The sequence below is a fragment of the Benincasa hispida genome, chromosome 8 (assembly GCF_027475165.1).
Source record: "Benincasa hispida cultivar pf3 chromosome 8, pf3_genome.v1.1, whole genome shotgun sequence".
Classification (NCBI taxonomy): Eukaryota; Viridiplantae; Streptophyta; class Magnoliopsida; order Cucurbitales; family Cucurbitaceae; genus Benincasa; species Benincasa hispida.
The window spans coordinates 60,483,235-60,499,857 of NC_143485.1; positions in this window are offsets into that span (position 1 = coordinate 60,483,235).

Sequence of the window (16,623 nt, forward strand, 5' to 3'; positions counted from 1 at the left end):
TAAAGACAATCATAGAAACAATTAAAAAAAATGTATGATTTAGTTAAGATTAATATAAAATTTAAAAATAAGATTTAAAATAAGATTGTATAAGACTTAATTTAAGATTTAAAATAAGATAATATAAGATTTAAAATAAGATTTAAAAACGTATGATTTAGTTATGATTAACATCTAATATAAATCTAATATAATATAAGATTTAAAAATTTAAAATAAGATAACATAAAAATGATTTAAAAATAGATGATCTAGTTAGAATTAAGGGAAAGCATAATAGAAATCTAAAAAGTCGGTTTAGGAAAGGGTTTAGAAAAATTCAATTTTTTTTTTTTTGAGATAGAAGATCGTTGAGATACAAATTTTAATTATTTGTAAATTAAATTACGAAATTTATGCCAAATTTTTCTACATGGAAAGAGATTTAATTCCCAATGAAAATCTCAAAGGAAATCAATAGAGTTCGCATTATAAATTTGATAAATGAATTATGGTGTATTAAGAAAGATGCGGAATTAATTACAGTGGAATTAAAAAGGCTAGTGAGGGTATTTTAGGATTAATGGAAAATTGACCCACGTGTGTGTTACGTAGTTTGCTATATTTTAAAAGGATTATGTGATTTGTTATTTCTCCAAATGAGAGTGTAATTAGTGCTATATACTTGATTTTTTCGTAAAATATTACCCTAATGTTAAAAATATAATTCTTTCAATCCTCAAAAAATGTATTTAAAATTAAAATGGGGATTTTACATAAAAAACCATATTTGCCCATGTATTTTCATAAATGTCTTTAAATTTGATGTTTTTAAAAAAAGTCTTTTAGTGTTTTTTTTTTACAGTTTTACCATTTTTTCATTTATTTAATTTGATTTTTATATATATTTCCCTATTACGATGCTAACTTAATGATGGAGAGAGAAAATGTATTTAATATAATTATTACCATTTTTCAATTGGAGTAAGAAAATGCATTTATTGTAATTTTTTTTTTTCCATTTTCTAATTTTGAGAGAGAAAATGCATTTAATGAAATTTTATTTTCTATTTATGTTAGTTTTCATGTATCAACTTATTGGGATTTTTTTTTTAATGGGTTAATGGTTATTTTAAATATACCTTAAAACATTTTGTTAGGTATTTGAAAATATTCTAACAAATATATGTAATATACTGCATCTTATAATTTAGAGATTGACTCAATGCTTGACATAACTTACAGTAGAAACCAATATACGAAATATACCACGATATATAATCTTTATAAATTTCATTTACATCATATTATATATGTCATACATACCACTTAGGTAGTCAGAAATCACAACAATCAAAATTTGTATATATCATAATACATAAAGTCTAAATAAGAAAAAACTCTCCTTTATATCAAATAAACGAATACATATGTCACAATATATATCAAATTTTCTACAGAAGCTAAAAAAAGGTAAAGAAAAAGTACACACACACACACACACACACATATATATATCACAGTATATATAAAAATTAAGAAAAAATAAAACTAAAAGTTGAATCAGGTTCGCCGTTCGTTTGCTCCGAGTCCACCGCCGCCGTTCGTCCGCTCAAAATCCACCTTTGCCATTCGTTCGCTCTGAGTTTTCCAACGTCGTTTTTTCGCTTCGAGTTCATTATATGTGAAACCTGGATTTCCATTTTCCCTACTTAAGCAGGTGATTAAAGGAATTAACTAAGTGAAAGTTAAATCCTATATTGAAGAGAAGGAAATTTCTAAGTGTTGAATAGATTTTCCTTGAGTAGCTTTGAGATAAGTCTTAACTAGTGAAATTTGGCTAAGTGTAAAGTCAAAAAAAACCATGCGTTGAGTATTAGAAGACATTAACGTGTAAAATGAGTAGAAAGGAAATCATGCGTTTGTAAGGTTGGACGCATGTTGGCCGAGGCGTTGGCAAGAGGCATTACCCTAGTTGCTCATGCGAGAGAGTAGAGAGCGAGATGTTGAGCGAAGGCGCTAGGTAGACGATCATGTAGCAAATGAGCGACGTTACACGATGGGGTAAGCGATCGTATAGAAAATGAGCGACACTACGAGATGAGGTAGGCGATCGTATAACAAATTCGCGGAGCTCAGCGATGCGTGCGACGTTAAACGATGAAGAGTGACGCGCTAGACGATCGGGCTATACAATAGGTGGTAAGTACTACACGATCAGTGTAAGCGCTAGACGATAAGTGTTGAAGCTGAATGATAGCACTAGACGATAGCACTAGATGATAGCGTTAAGCGTTAAACGATGTGTGGGCGCTAAGCAATAGACTACACAATGGCACTACATGATGGGCGTGGGCGCTAGATGATAGCCATGCTACGCTAGACGATGGGCATCAGTGCTACACGATAGGTGGAATACTAAGCGATGCGTGTTGCACGATAGATGCAAGTGCTGGGCGATGACGCTAAGCGATGAGCAGATGCGTTAGATGATAAGGCGCCGATGCTAAACGATAGGCATGACAGCCAAGCGATGGGCTATTTACAAGATCGTTGAGAGTGAGATCATTTACTAAATGATTGAGCTACACGATGGGGTGTTGAAGCTAAGCGATAGATGCAAGAACGACACGATGGAGCGGTGCTAAAGCTTGCGTTATGCAAAGTTGATGAGCTCATCTGGACAAATGGCAATACTGAGAGGTGATTGAACTTGAGTTAGTAGGAGCTAGTCGAATTAAGTTTCATGCAAAGGAAGTCTTATGCATGAGGAAAAAAACTCAAATAGGTGTGTGGCATAAGAGTAGGTGAATGACAAAGGGAGTAGGTAGTGGCAAAACATGGTGCAAACGGCCCAAAGTAGGAGGTGTCTTGTGTTGAGACTTGATAAAGATGATAAGGATCATTTCCTTTGGCCTATAAATACCACCACAAGATATATCTTCCATTCATAAGCCAAATCCTCTTCAAAGAACGTAAGGAAGAGTGTTAGAAAGTGGATTTGAAGGAGGCCATGCGTCGGTCATGAAGTTCCAAAAGGAGAAGATGCTGTGGGACAGGGAAGTCTGGAAGTAGCGTCAACTTGGGATGAGGATATCTCCCAGAATACGCGTGCGTTTGGAATGATTATAAATTCATATGAAATATCTGAGAGTATAGTTTTCAGGGTATGGCTTCCGGAGAAGAAGCTCCAAGGAATCGGGCTGGAGAGTGAGGAAAGGCCAGAAGGGTCAAGCTGTCGGGTAAGCTTGGGCCAGTCTTGATGTTTTGATGATTCCTTCCAAACCACAAGATATTATTAGAAAATAATTTAAGGTAAGCTTCTTGAGGCATGTTAGAGCATGTTTGTAGAAGGAAGTATCTCAAGATAAGGCATGTAACTATGAGTAATTGGAGCTTTAAGTTGAATCTGGGTATTAGGATTCAAAAGGGAGCTTGAGGTGATCAAGGAACTTCTAGAAAGGAAGATTCCTACCTTACCAAGGTGAGTGGTACTTTCCTTAAGTCTTAAGCATATATTTTAGAGTCAATTTCATATGCTTATGTTATGAATGAGTAAATAGCATGAAAATGAGATTATGTGATTGGGATGGTCAGGGGACCAATAGACCTAATTCCTGAGCCCTGAGTGAAACCTCATGGGATGGTCAGGGGACCGAGAGGTCTAGTTCCTGAGCCTGTGGGAGGAACCTCGTATGGGATGGTTAGAGGGCCGACGGGCCTAGCTTCTAAGCCCATAAGCAGGGAGCTATGTGCACATAGGAGACATAGGGAACAAAGGGAAACACAAAAGAGTAAGCATTTATAATTAGTAACAGTTAACTATCTACCGTGTGTAGATAGAATTGAGACTAGACTCATTCAAAGTTGAGGTTTAAGTATTAACCTTGTATATATTATATGCTTGTTTTTATGAGTTGAAATAGACTCTAGAAGTTGCTTACCACTCACTGAGCTTTGTGAAGCTCATTATGTTATTTCATATTTTTCTTCCTAGGTAGCAAAAGGTGAGGAGTTCCAAGGTGCTGCTAAGGTCAAGATCTGCCACAGCCATAGTTACACTTCCCGGGTTTTAGAGCTGTTGATGTAAACTTTGTAGTTAAGTCTTGGAGTTGTATAAACATTACATTGTTGTAATAAAATGGGCCTACTTAATCAGTTGTTGTTTATCTCCTTGACTTAAAGTTTATTGAGAGTAAAAAGGTTCAGTTGAACAGTAGGTATCACAAAAGGGTGGTATCTGCGGTCCATTCTACCTCTCCTTGGGCTCAAGAGGCGGGCTCGGGGCGCGGTGTCACACTATCGCCGTTCGTCCACTCCGAGTCCCGAGCGAAAGTGTGCGAATGTCTTGCATCTCATTAACCGACTTTTCAAGAAACAAAAATAGTGTTCTAAAATAGAATGTAGAAGGAAAAACACATTATAAGCATGCTTTAGATGAAGGAAAATAAGAAGGAAGAACCATTATTACCTATGAAGATTCTCGAGCACCTAGAACGATCCTGTCACTTTTTTAACGAACACAATCTCGAACACGAACGTCTCCTCGAACAATATTGAACACGACCACGAGATAACCTTGTTATTCTTTATGATTCCAATTGAAAGATAGGTGGTATCCAACTATTGGAAGAGAGTAAAGAGGAGAGAACTCTTGGAGAGAGTAGAGAGGATTATTTTTCTGGCTAGGGTAAAATTGCCTAATTAAATCATACCCTAAAAGGGCCATAAGGGGGTATTTATATGGAGAAGGGTTAACCCCTTCTCCAAGTCTTTCCCAATTTACCCTTGTGCTCAATTAATTAAATAACGTTTATTTTAATTATTAGCACATTAATTAAATAGCCATCTATACATTAAATCAATTCAATGTATATATTTAATTAATAAAAATAAACATCTATACGTTAAATCCAATTTAACATATATATTTAATTTACAAAGATAAACATCTATATGTTAAATCCAATTTAACGTATTGATAACTTGTAGAAATACAAGTTATTTGACCTCTTTTATTTAAAATAATTAGGAAAAAGCTTTGAAAATGTGATCGTTTGGTAGGGAATTCATAGAAATAATTGCATCATGCAATCACACAAACAAAGCTTATTTGTTTACAAAAATTATAAAAATCGTACTTTGTTTGGTACAAAAAGTCTACTCATGCGATCGCGAGGAGCTCTTAACACCAAGATGAGGATCACATAGCTGAACAAATTAGTGGCCTCATGCGATGGAGAATGACATGACGTATGGGCAATGGGAGTCAAATGAAAGACCAAGTTGGTAGCATGCAAACATAGGTCCAAATGATTTAAAATTGACTTATGTTATTTCTAAATGGATTAGAAATATTTTAATCTTTTTAATTTGTTTTAATATGACTAAAATGAATTTCAATAAAATATTAAATTTATAGAATAATTACACATAAGGGACCTTTGTCTTAGGAAGGTTCTGTCTAGGAGGGGGTACTTAAGCTGACGGAAACAGAACACCTCCACCTAGAAATCGACCTAAAAGGTGAATTGGGCAAATATTTTATAAAATGAGTTTAATAAATTTAATCAAGTATTGTTTAGTTATTCAATACAAATGTTATATTAAGCAAATGTAAATGACTTAGATAAATTCATTAGCCGAGTTTTAACTAAGTATAATAAAATCCTAATAAAATATTAGAATACTTTAGTGGGAGGAAGTTGGTATATATGATATATCAAATTTCAGCTCTCACGTCCCTAAAAGTTCACACTGTGAGATTCATGCTCGGTTGCATGTCGCTTTAGGCGTGACCTCCTTTTGGAAAGTGTTTGCATGAGTCAATAACAAGTTGAATGGGGAAAGTGTTCATAGTAAGTGGGAGAGGGATGCGTGTCAACGTATCCCATGGTCTCCTCTATTAGGTTGCACCGTGAGATTCCTGTGGTCCGTCTGCATGTCGTCCTAGAGCGACCATCCCTTCGGAGCACTTAATCATAGGGGTCGAAACAACGAAAACTCCAACAATGGATAGAGTTTCTTATGTTAATCTTCAACAGTTCTTTCCCTTCGATAGCCTGTTAAAGTATACCTCTAGGATCCAAAAATGGGAGGATCACACTTACGAGATGAATCAAGTTAGTTAATGAATCCTTGACTGAAACAATAGTAGCTAAAAACTATAGGAATAAGAGTTATTTTGATATTAGTGATTGGCTGGGATTATCTCAATTGAGGGGAGGAGTAGCTAATCACCCTTCAGTGGTTGTTGCTCTAAACCCTTGAAGTATCGTTGCCAAAACTTAAATCAATAGTTTAATTAGGATTCTATGATTAAATGTGTTTTTGCTAATTGATTGGATAATTAAGTTATTAATGGGTTATGACAAAGATAAGTAATAAGGTCAATTGATTATTATATGTTTCAGCATGTCTTCCACAACCATATCTTTATTTAAAAATAAGAAATTAACTAATGAAAACTATATGATGTGGAAATCTAATCTAAATATGATTTTGGTTGTTGATGATTTGCGGTTTGTCTTGACGGAGGAATGTCCTCCAGTCCTTGCTCGAAGTGCATCTCAAGTGTTGAATGATGCTTACGACCATTGGATAAAGGCCAATGAGAAGGCTCGAGTCTACTCTTGGCAAGTCTGTCTGCTGTTCTTACTAAGAAGCATGAGGCCATGTGAAACCACATCAAATCATGGAGTCCCTCTAGGAGATGTTTGGACAACCGTCCGCTTAAATCCGGCACGAGGCCCTTAAGTACATTTACAATGTGCACATGAAAAAGATGAATGAGTTATAGATTTTTCAGCCCCTCATGAAAGGTAAGGGACCAGTAGAAGGAGAGGCCAATGTTGCCAATTCCAAAAAGTTCTATAAGAGTTCATCCTCTGGAACTAAGTTTGTTCCTTCAACTTTTGGTACTAAAAGGATCCAAAAAAAGAAAGAAGGGAGAGGGAAAGCTCCCGTGTTGGGGTTGATGCACTAAATCTCGTGGGTCCTGTAGTTTGTAATTGTAATGTACAAACATTTTATTAATTTAATAAAATATGAGATGTTTTATTTGATATTTAGTAATACTAACCCACAAACCAATAAACTAAAATTCAAGGCTATCTTCTGTAGCTTAAACATGTATGTAGAGACATACAAGTGGATCATATTTAAGTGATAGCCTAAATGGTTTGTAGTAGATGGATAAGGTTGGGTACCTTATTCTAGTGACATTACAAATATGACCCGCTTTGTAGATGTTACAATTGTTGTAAAGTACTAAAAATGACCTGATCCTGATCATTCATATAGAGACATGTGAGCGAGGGTGTTCTATACAAAGGAGTTTGTATAAGATCAGACCATGAAATGACTAGTGCCATTATATAAACTATTCATAGTAAATACATACATTTCAGCAGAATGACCATAGATGACATGACCTGAATCCTGAGTGAGTTGTAAACTCCTGTCTATGAAGGCAGTCCTTTGATCTGTATGGGTGAGAGTGGCTAGATTGCCAACTCAATAAGCCTACCATTTTGGGGATTCGTCTGATTATGGAGTTGGGAACACAGCTACACAAGACGAAATTCACTCCTTCCCTAACGTTTGGGTAAGTTGATAAATTGCTCCCTTAAGGGTTGATTCTGGTACTTGAATAATGTGGTGCCAGACTCTCTCTTGGTCTGAGAGGGGTTTGGTCATAGTTGGACTATGACTTATTGTTCATTAGAGGGATCCGTGTTACTTAAGAAGTTACATGTAACTACAGGAAAAACGGTAATTTTGGCCCAGCTATACTTACGAGCAATTTGTAAAGGGTCTCGCACTGTTGACTGCTTATATCCAATGGACACAGAAATATATCTTTAGTGCGAAGAGTGTAGTTGTCAGTCTTTAGTGGAATGACTGATAGTTAATGGATATTGAATAATTTAATTAATTATTCAAGTACCATTGGAGTTTCCATCTATAGGTCCATAAAGTTCCATTTGTAGCTCAATAGAGATAAATGAGAATCAATTTTGGATTAATTTGAATTGTCCAAATTAATTGAGGAAATTAATTATATATGTGATATAATTAAATTAATTATATATGTGATATAATTAAATTAATTATATATGTGATATAATTAAATTAATTATATATGTTATATAATTAATATAATATATTTGATACATTTAATATAAAGTTTATTTTGAGAGGAATTAAATAATCGAATATGATTCAAATACTAATTATATGGATGAGATTCGTATAATTAAATAATCGAATATGATTCAAATACTAATTATATTAAATACCATGCATTAATGAAATAAAACTATAGGTTATATTGTATTTGTTTTTATAATAGATGATAGTATTATTGTTGGGGTTGATGTCCTAAAGTCTCGTGTCCTGTAGTTTGTAAACAGTTTGTACAAATGCTTGTATTATATAATATATGATATTTACTTCACATCTTGTTTTTTTACTCAGATGCTTGTTTTATTTGCTTTACCACAAACCAATAAACATAAAATCCTTGGTTATCTGTATGTAACTTAAGCATGTATGTGGTGACATACAAGTGGATCATGTCTTGAGAGATAACCAAAATGGTCTGTAGTATATGGATATAGGAGGGAAACCTTATCATAGTAACGCTATAGATGCAACCCGCTTTGTGGACAGATGGTCTGATCCTAATCATTCGTGTAGGGGACATGCGAGCGGGGGCGTCTTATACAAAGTTTGTATAAGTTCGTGGTTGTATAAGTCCTAACCACGAAGTGTTAATGTCTCATTATATAACACCATTCATGACAGAAACTTCACTTCACTAGGATGATCATAGGTAACATGACCTTAATCCTGAGTGAGTTGGGAACTCTTGCCATTGAGGGTGGTTCTTTGATTTGTATGGGTGCGAGTGGCCAGGTCGTCGATTCAAACCTACCATTTTGGGGATTCGTCTGATTTGGGAGCTGGGAACTCAGCTACATAAGATGGAATTCACTCATTCCTCGATGCAGGGGCAAGTAGATGGATAGTGCCCTTAAAGGCTGATTCCAGGGCTTGAACGATGTAGCGCCACACACCTTCTCCTGGCTTGAGAGGTGTTTACACATAGTTGGACTTGAAGAATCTCTTAACGAAGAGCATCCAGAAGCGTATTTGGATCTTTCCGATTTCACCGTGACCGAAATACATCATATACATTCAAACATACAGTAGTTAACAACATGTTTTGAACAATAAATAACAAGGGAAAAAGTTCTTATACCAGCTGAATACGCTCTTCAAGCTTTGGAACTTAAACGCAGCAGAAAACCTCTACGCGATTTACTATCGCCCAACAAATGCATTGGCTGTAGCAGTACGATTGTCTACACGAACGACAGCACCACGAACTATCACGAACGAGTGAATGCAATGGGGACGACACCACCAAAATGGAGCCCTTGGTATTCTCGGAGTGAGAACCTAAAATGTGGTCTTTGGTAAGTTTGGTAGAGGTAGGAGGAAGAACTAATCACTAATCGTGTAGATGATAAGCAAGTGAGAGAGAAAAGGAAGCTATCATATAGCTAAGTGCTTATCATTTAGAAGAAGCTACACGATCGTGTAGGTTTTATTGAATGATCGTTTAGGAAAAGGTAAACGATTGTTTAGTAAACATGACACATTATATGATCGTTTAGGAAAGCTATCTGATCGTCTAGGTACCAGTGTGCAATCGTTTAGGCATGAGGTGTGCGATCGTTTAGGCGCTGAGCGACTATTGTATAGGCTCTCGAATATTGTATAGGCTATCGGAGGCGCTGAGCGACGCCGCAGGTAAAATATTGCTCATGGTGTACAAACGTCATGATCGTTTAGTTGAGAGCCTATACAATAGTGCCTTATCGCCTAAACGATCGCACACCCCGCGCACTAAATGATCGCACGCGTTCTCTAAACGATCGCTAGGCACGCTGAGCTTTTCTAAACGATTGCTTACTAATTACTAAACGATCGCTTAGCTAAACCTAGATGATCGTGTACCTTTCTCTAAGCGATGAGCACCAGACTATACGATAGTCACCTATTATTTCCCACTTGCTTGTCGTTCTACATGATCGTCCTTTCCTCCTTCCTCTACTAATTCCATCAAAGTCCACTCTTTGGATTCTCACTCCAAGAATACCAAGAGCTCTAAGTGGTGGTGTCGTCCCCGATTGTTGCTTGTTCGTGTGCTGTCGTTCGTGTAGACGATCGTGGTGCTGGTAGCCGACTGATTGCTAGGTGATAAGGACTGTAGAGGAGTTGCTTCCGTTAGATTGAGTTCGAGTGAAAACAGTCTTCAACTGGTACATTTACTCAATCTTTTGTTATTTAATTGTTAAAACATGTCTATAATTAGTGTTAAAATGCATACCTATTTGTTAGAATGTGTGTGTGGTAATTCAGTCACAATGAAATAGGAAAGATCCGAACTTGCTCATGGATACTCTTGTTTAAGAGTTCCTTCAATTGGTGTCAGAGTCAGGTTTTGATATTCCAATTTCATTGATGCAACAAATTCTATATACATTCGTCGTGGGTGCATATTTGCTCTCTATTTAATTGTTAAATTGTTTGTGGATGTGCGGATTAATGGAGTTTTCTAGGATGTTACCTTGGGTTGATTAATTCTTTTGCATTTTCGATTAATTGTAAAGGCCCTTGTGTTTTTGGGCATAATTAATTGTTATCGAGCCTGTAGTTCAAAGTTAGTTTGAGTCTTGAGTCATTCGTGAAGAAGTTTGGAGCAAGGGTTGATGTTCTTCGAGGAAGAAGACGATCAAGGATTGATCGGGTCGTGTAGACGATGAGGTAAGCGATCGTTGAGTATCGAATGATCGGTATCGTTTAACGTGTGCGCACTAGACAATCGTTTAGCTCAGCAAGCTTCATCGCTTAGTAACTGACTAAATGATCGCTTAGCAATGCATGGTAAATCGTTTACCTTTCGACACGTTAAGTGATCGCCTAGACGAACAGGCTTCGTAGCCTCGTTGTCGTCTAAGCGATCGTTTAGATTTTGCGCTATCGTCTAATGTGCACTAAATGATCTTTTACCTGCGGCATTTACTAAACGATGGAGTTTCTCCTAGAGGTTCAAGACCCGGTTCGCCGTGAACCGATTTGCTCGATGGAAAATGTAATAGATAGAGTTATTTCATTTTGGTTTTTGTAAAGGTTCATCCTGGTCCATTAATCCTTGGTTTACTACATGAGATGTATGGTTTTTTTATATGTCATATGGTATATAGTAAATCCCACCTTAGGTTATGCATTGGTCATGCATCATCTTTTTATTGTAAATGTTATAATTTAGAGAAGCATGATTTAATTATGTAAGAGCATGCTCATGCATCATATAATATAAGAGTTATATTTATGCATGCATAAAAAGCATTGACATGCATCATCTTTATATTATAATTGTTATAGTATAAGGTAAAGGAAATCGGATTCCGTGATTTCCATGAGCAGCAGAAAAAGGATTATTCCAAATCATAATCATGAATGAACAATGTATTTACAGTCGACTTCAAAACAAACAGTTATACAATTCATACATAAATTATAGCATGAAAAAACTCAAAAGAACAAAGAACGACTTCAAAATAAACGATTATACAATTCATACAAGATGCGTCTCCACGCTTCGTTACGCAACCGCTCAAATAATCAGCAACCTCAAACGCTCGATCTACACGACCGCAACACCACAACGAACACAGCACGAACACTTCATGCTCGTCCTCAACGATCGCCTCGGCCACGAACTCCTCAGTAACACGAACGGCCTCCACAACACCACGAATGACCTCTATAAACCTCGACGGTGTCGAGTTGAGTATGACACCACCAACAAGGCTACCTTGGTATTCTCAGTGTGAGAATCTAGAGGGTGGGCTCTGTTCGGACTTGGTGTGAGGCAGACGAAGAAGGAAACACCGATCGTGTACACGACTGGACAAGTGGGAGATGGTAGAGACCTAACGTATATGTTGATGCCCAATCGTTTAGATAAAGCTAAGAGATCGTCTAGCAAAATCTATGTGATCGTTTAGCTCATCGTTTAACTCAGTCTGTCGCCTACAGACTCTACACGATCGTTTACTTAGGGCAAACGATCATCTAACAAAATTATGCGATCGTTTAGTAAATACTGCACGATCTTTAGCTCGTTCAATCGTCATTTAATAAATCCATATTTACTTGACGACTATGTGAGTTTCTTTTGCGCGAGAGAGAAATCTCCAAAAAAAAAACTTTTTTTTAATCGTTTGTAAATCATACTATTCAAAATAGGAAAACCACTTTCCTTTTAAACACACCGTTACCATGAATCCAATAACCACCCACTCACTTTGTTATTAAAGAAAAATAATTAATTATCCAATAATTAATATTATTATAAATATAAATGATAACCAACTTATCATACTATATTTATAACCTATAGTTTTAATATTTAATCTCATAAAACATATAAATCATAGTTCTTTTTCTATTCCATGGTACTTAAAGTAAATCTCATTTACATCAATCCTCCACTAGATGTATCTCATACATCATACCGATTATATCATATATAATCAAAATACCTCTTGTCAATTTGAACATTTTAAATCAACACCAAGATATGATCCTCAACTTAATCCATTGAGCTACCAAAGGGACTCATAGACCTGTAGCTCGAAGCTCCAACAGTATATGAATAACTGACTAAACTCTTTAGCGATGGGATCCACCATCCGTTAACTACCAGACAGTCCACTAAAAATTGACAGCTGAACTCTTTTTACCACTGATATATTATGTGTCTATCTTAATCAATCAGGAGTGCGACAACTCTTCACAGATCACTCGTAAGTACAACTAGGCCAATAACCGTTATGCCCCTGTAGTTACATCTATCTCCTTAAGTACCTGATCCCTTTAATGAACATAAGTCATAGTCCTACTATGACCGAGTCTTCTCTTCCAAAGAGAAGCTGTGGCCACTATGTTCAAGCCTCGGAATCAACACTTAAGGGAGCAATCTCTTTACTTATCCCTACTTCGAGGAGTGAATTCCATCTTATGGATTGAGTTCCCAGCTCCCAGATCAGACAAGTCCTAAAAAAGGTAGGTTGAGTTGGCAATCTGGCCACTCTCACCTATACTAATCAAAGGACCGCCCTCAAAGACAGGAGTTCCCAAAACACTCATGATTAAGGTCATGTCACCTATGGTCGTTTAGGTGAGATGCAAGTCTCTAGTATCAACGGTGTTATATACAGAGTCTAGTCATCTCGTGGCTCAGGTCTTATACAAATGCTTTGTATAGGATACCCCCGCTCGCATGTCTCCACATGAATGGTCAGGATCAACTATCTGTAGTAGTTTACAACACTTGCAAATTTCTACAAAGTGGGCCGTATCCGTAGTGTCACCAGGATCAGGTATCTCACCTTAATCCTTATACTACAGACCTATTTAGGTTATCACTTAAGGCATGATCCACTTGTATATCACATATACATGCTTAAGTTCACATAAGATAACCAAGGAGCTATGTTTATTGGATATGAGTAAATGTTAGAATTAAATAACACTTATTTTATTTATTAAACACTGTGTATCTTTACAAAACAATGAGACTCCGGGATAATTAGGACACCAATCCCAATAATCTCCCACTTGTCCTAATGACTCGGGAGACTAATGTACAATACAATATAAAAATGTACAATATACAAGATACTAGGGCATACCCCAGTATCCTTTTCCACTTGCCTTAGACAAGATGCCGTATGTCCCATAGACCTAGACTCTCCAGGTGACCCCCAAACACTTTAGCTGTGAGGGCCTTTGTAAACGGATCAGCAACGTTGTGCTCCGATGCGATCTTCGTGACTATCACATCACCGCGATGCATAATCTCCCTGATTAGGTGATATTTCTATTCTATGTGCGTACCTCGAAGATGACTCCGAGGTTCCTTCGAATTTGCTACAGCCCCGTTGTTATCACAATAAAGAGTGATAGGCAAATCCATATTTGGAACAACTTCCAAATCTAAAAGAAACTTCCTTAGCCAAACAACCTTTTTAGCTGCTTCACAAGCTGCTACGTATTTGGCTTCCATAGTGGAGTATGTGATGCATTTTTGCTTATGCTTCGCCAAACTACAACCTCTTCATTCAGAGTAAACACTGATCCCGATATCGATTTATGAGAATCTCGATTGGTCTGAAAGTCAGAGTCCATGTATCCTGTAAGGATCAGATCCTTATCTCCATATACAAGCTTGTAGTCCCTCGTTCTCTGAAGATACTTGAGGATCGTCTTGACCACCGTCTAGTGATCAAATCTTGGATTGGACTGATACCGACTGACAATCCCTACTGCATAGCAAATGTCGGGTCTGGTACACAATATTGCATACATTAAGCTTCCTACAACAAAAGCATAGGGAATCCGTCTCATCTTCTCAACCTCTTGAGGCATCTTACGACATTGATCCTTAGACAGAACGATTCCATGCTTGAAGGGTAACAAACCCCTCTTGTGAATCCTGCATCCTTTACCTGATCAACATTTGATCAATGTACGATGCCTGAGACAGGGCTAACCATCTGTTCTCACGATCCCGAATAATCTAGATCCCGAGAATATACTGTGCTTCACCCAAATCTTTCATTTGGAACTGGGTAGCTAGCCACTCCTTAATGTTAGTCAGATACCCTACATCATTCCCAATGAGTAGAATATCATCCACATACAGTACTAGGAAAGCTATTAAGCTGTTGATGATCTTCTTGTAAACACAAGGCTCATCAACGTTCTGGTAAAAGCCAAACGACTTAACAACAGTGTCAAATCTGATGTTCTAAGATCTAAATGCTTGGTAATGAGCAGAAATGCACGTTATCATAGTACTAAGTTCTTAAACAATGTTGGATTGCATTGATAGAATATGTTAAATTGCGTCCATTAAGCATAAACTCTACAATATTGCGGTCACATGCGTCTAACGCATTAGGGCAGTTGATCTCTATATTTTTGTGTAGAATAATGCGTTAACGCAATGCAAAGAATGTGATCATAGGAATACATTGGTCGAGCGCAACTTCACCGCAAGACTTTGCATTGATCGTGCTCGCAAACATCCACCCAAGAAAAATCACTGCAACATGGTGGACGCATCCGGACGAAAGGACAATTAAGATTGATGGGACAGAAAGCTAACAGCAGTCAGATCCAAATTAAGTTGATAGCCGATAACGGTCACAAAGTACATCCAGCTTCATCAGTGACAACTATCTGGTGCATCAGTCAGGAGTTAAAGCTGTCCCATCTGTACAACCAGGAGAGAGAAGCCGCCTTTCACCTTTGATGCCCTATAAATACCAAGTGTATTCTTCAGAGAAGGGGTTAAGCAGTTGACTACTTCATCACTTTACAAGTTCATGCCTCTGTTATAGTTTTCTTTTCCATTTCACGGCAGAGCTAGAGAAGAGTGGTGACGCCAGAGATCGTCCAAGGCGGCTCAAGAGAGAACCTTGGGGCGTAAGAGCAGAGAGGGGGTTGACTCTCGCGAAAGCGAGAATATCTTTAGAGTACGAGTAGAACAGTGTAACACCTGGTGGCAAGAAATTGCTCCAGGCTCTTTACTATACTTGCATTGTTATTCTGTACTTCATCTTTTATCTATTCAATGGAAGTTCTATTTCTACATCTGCTTACTCTCTTAATACGCATGAGTAGCTAAACTTGCGATTTTCTTGTTTTATGCTGTGCGAAAAATCCTTTTAGAGCTGCTGGAAAGAGAATCTAAAGAAAGAACCTAATGTCTCGAGAGAGCTAGGTTAGAATCTGACTTGAAAGAGCAAGATTATGCATGCATAAACAAGAAATAGGGACTTAGAGATGAGCTCTATTTTTCAAATTGCATCGCATGCATCATAGGAATAGGAATGATATTATGCGGTCGCATATTTACCCTGGACTTACTAGGAAACTTAGAGGAATTTACACTTGAATTCCGCTGGGGAAACTGAGTGCACAACGTAATTCCATCAACACATATCATCCATTTTCCACACTTAATAAAATAACGCATCAATGCTTGTTTCAGCCCATAAATGGACCTATTAGGCTTACAAACTCTTTGCTCTTGATCTGGAACAACGAACCCCTCTGGTTGAGTCATATAGATGGCCTCCTGAAGATTACCATTAAGAAAGACAGTCTTGATATCCATTTACCATATTTCATAATCATAAAATGTAACTATGGACAGGAGAATCCGGATAGACTTGAGCATGACAACAGGTGATAGCCATTATTAGCTGCCATCAGCTGCTATCGCTGATAGCTTCTATCAATTGCTATCGATGATAGTTGCTATTAGCGATAACTTTCTATTTGAGAAAAATTAATACAATCTTGAAATATTATCTTTTAATTTTTTTTATCAATTATCAACAGCTATCATTGATTTACTTTCATCAATTGGTAGCAACCTTGAAATATTAATACTTAAGGCTATCAGTGGCTATCAATGATAGATTTATAAATAGTGATAAACTTTGAAAGAAGACAACAACTTTGATTATCACAGTAACTATCACTAATAATATT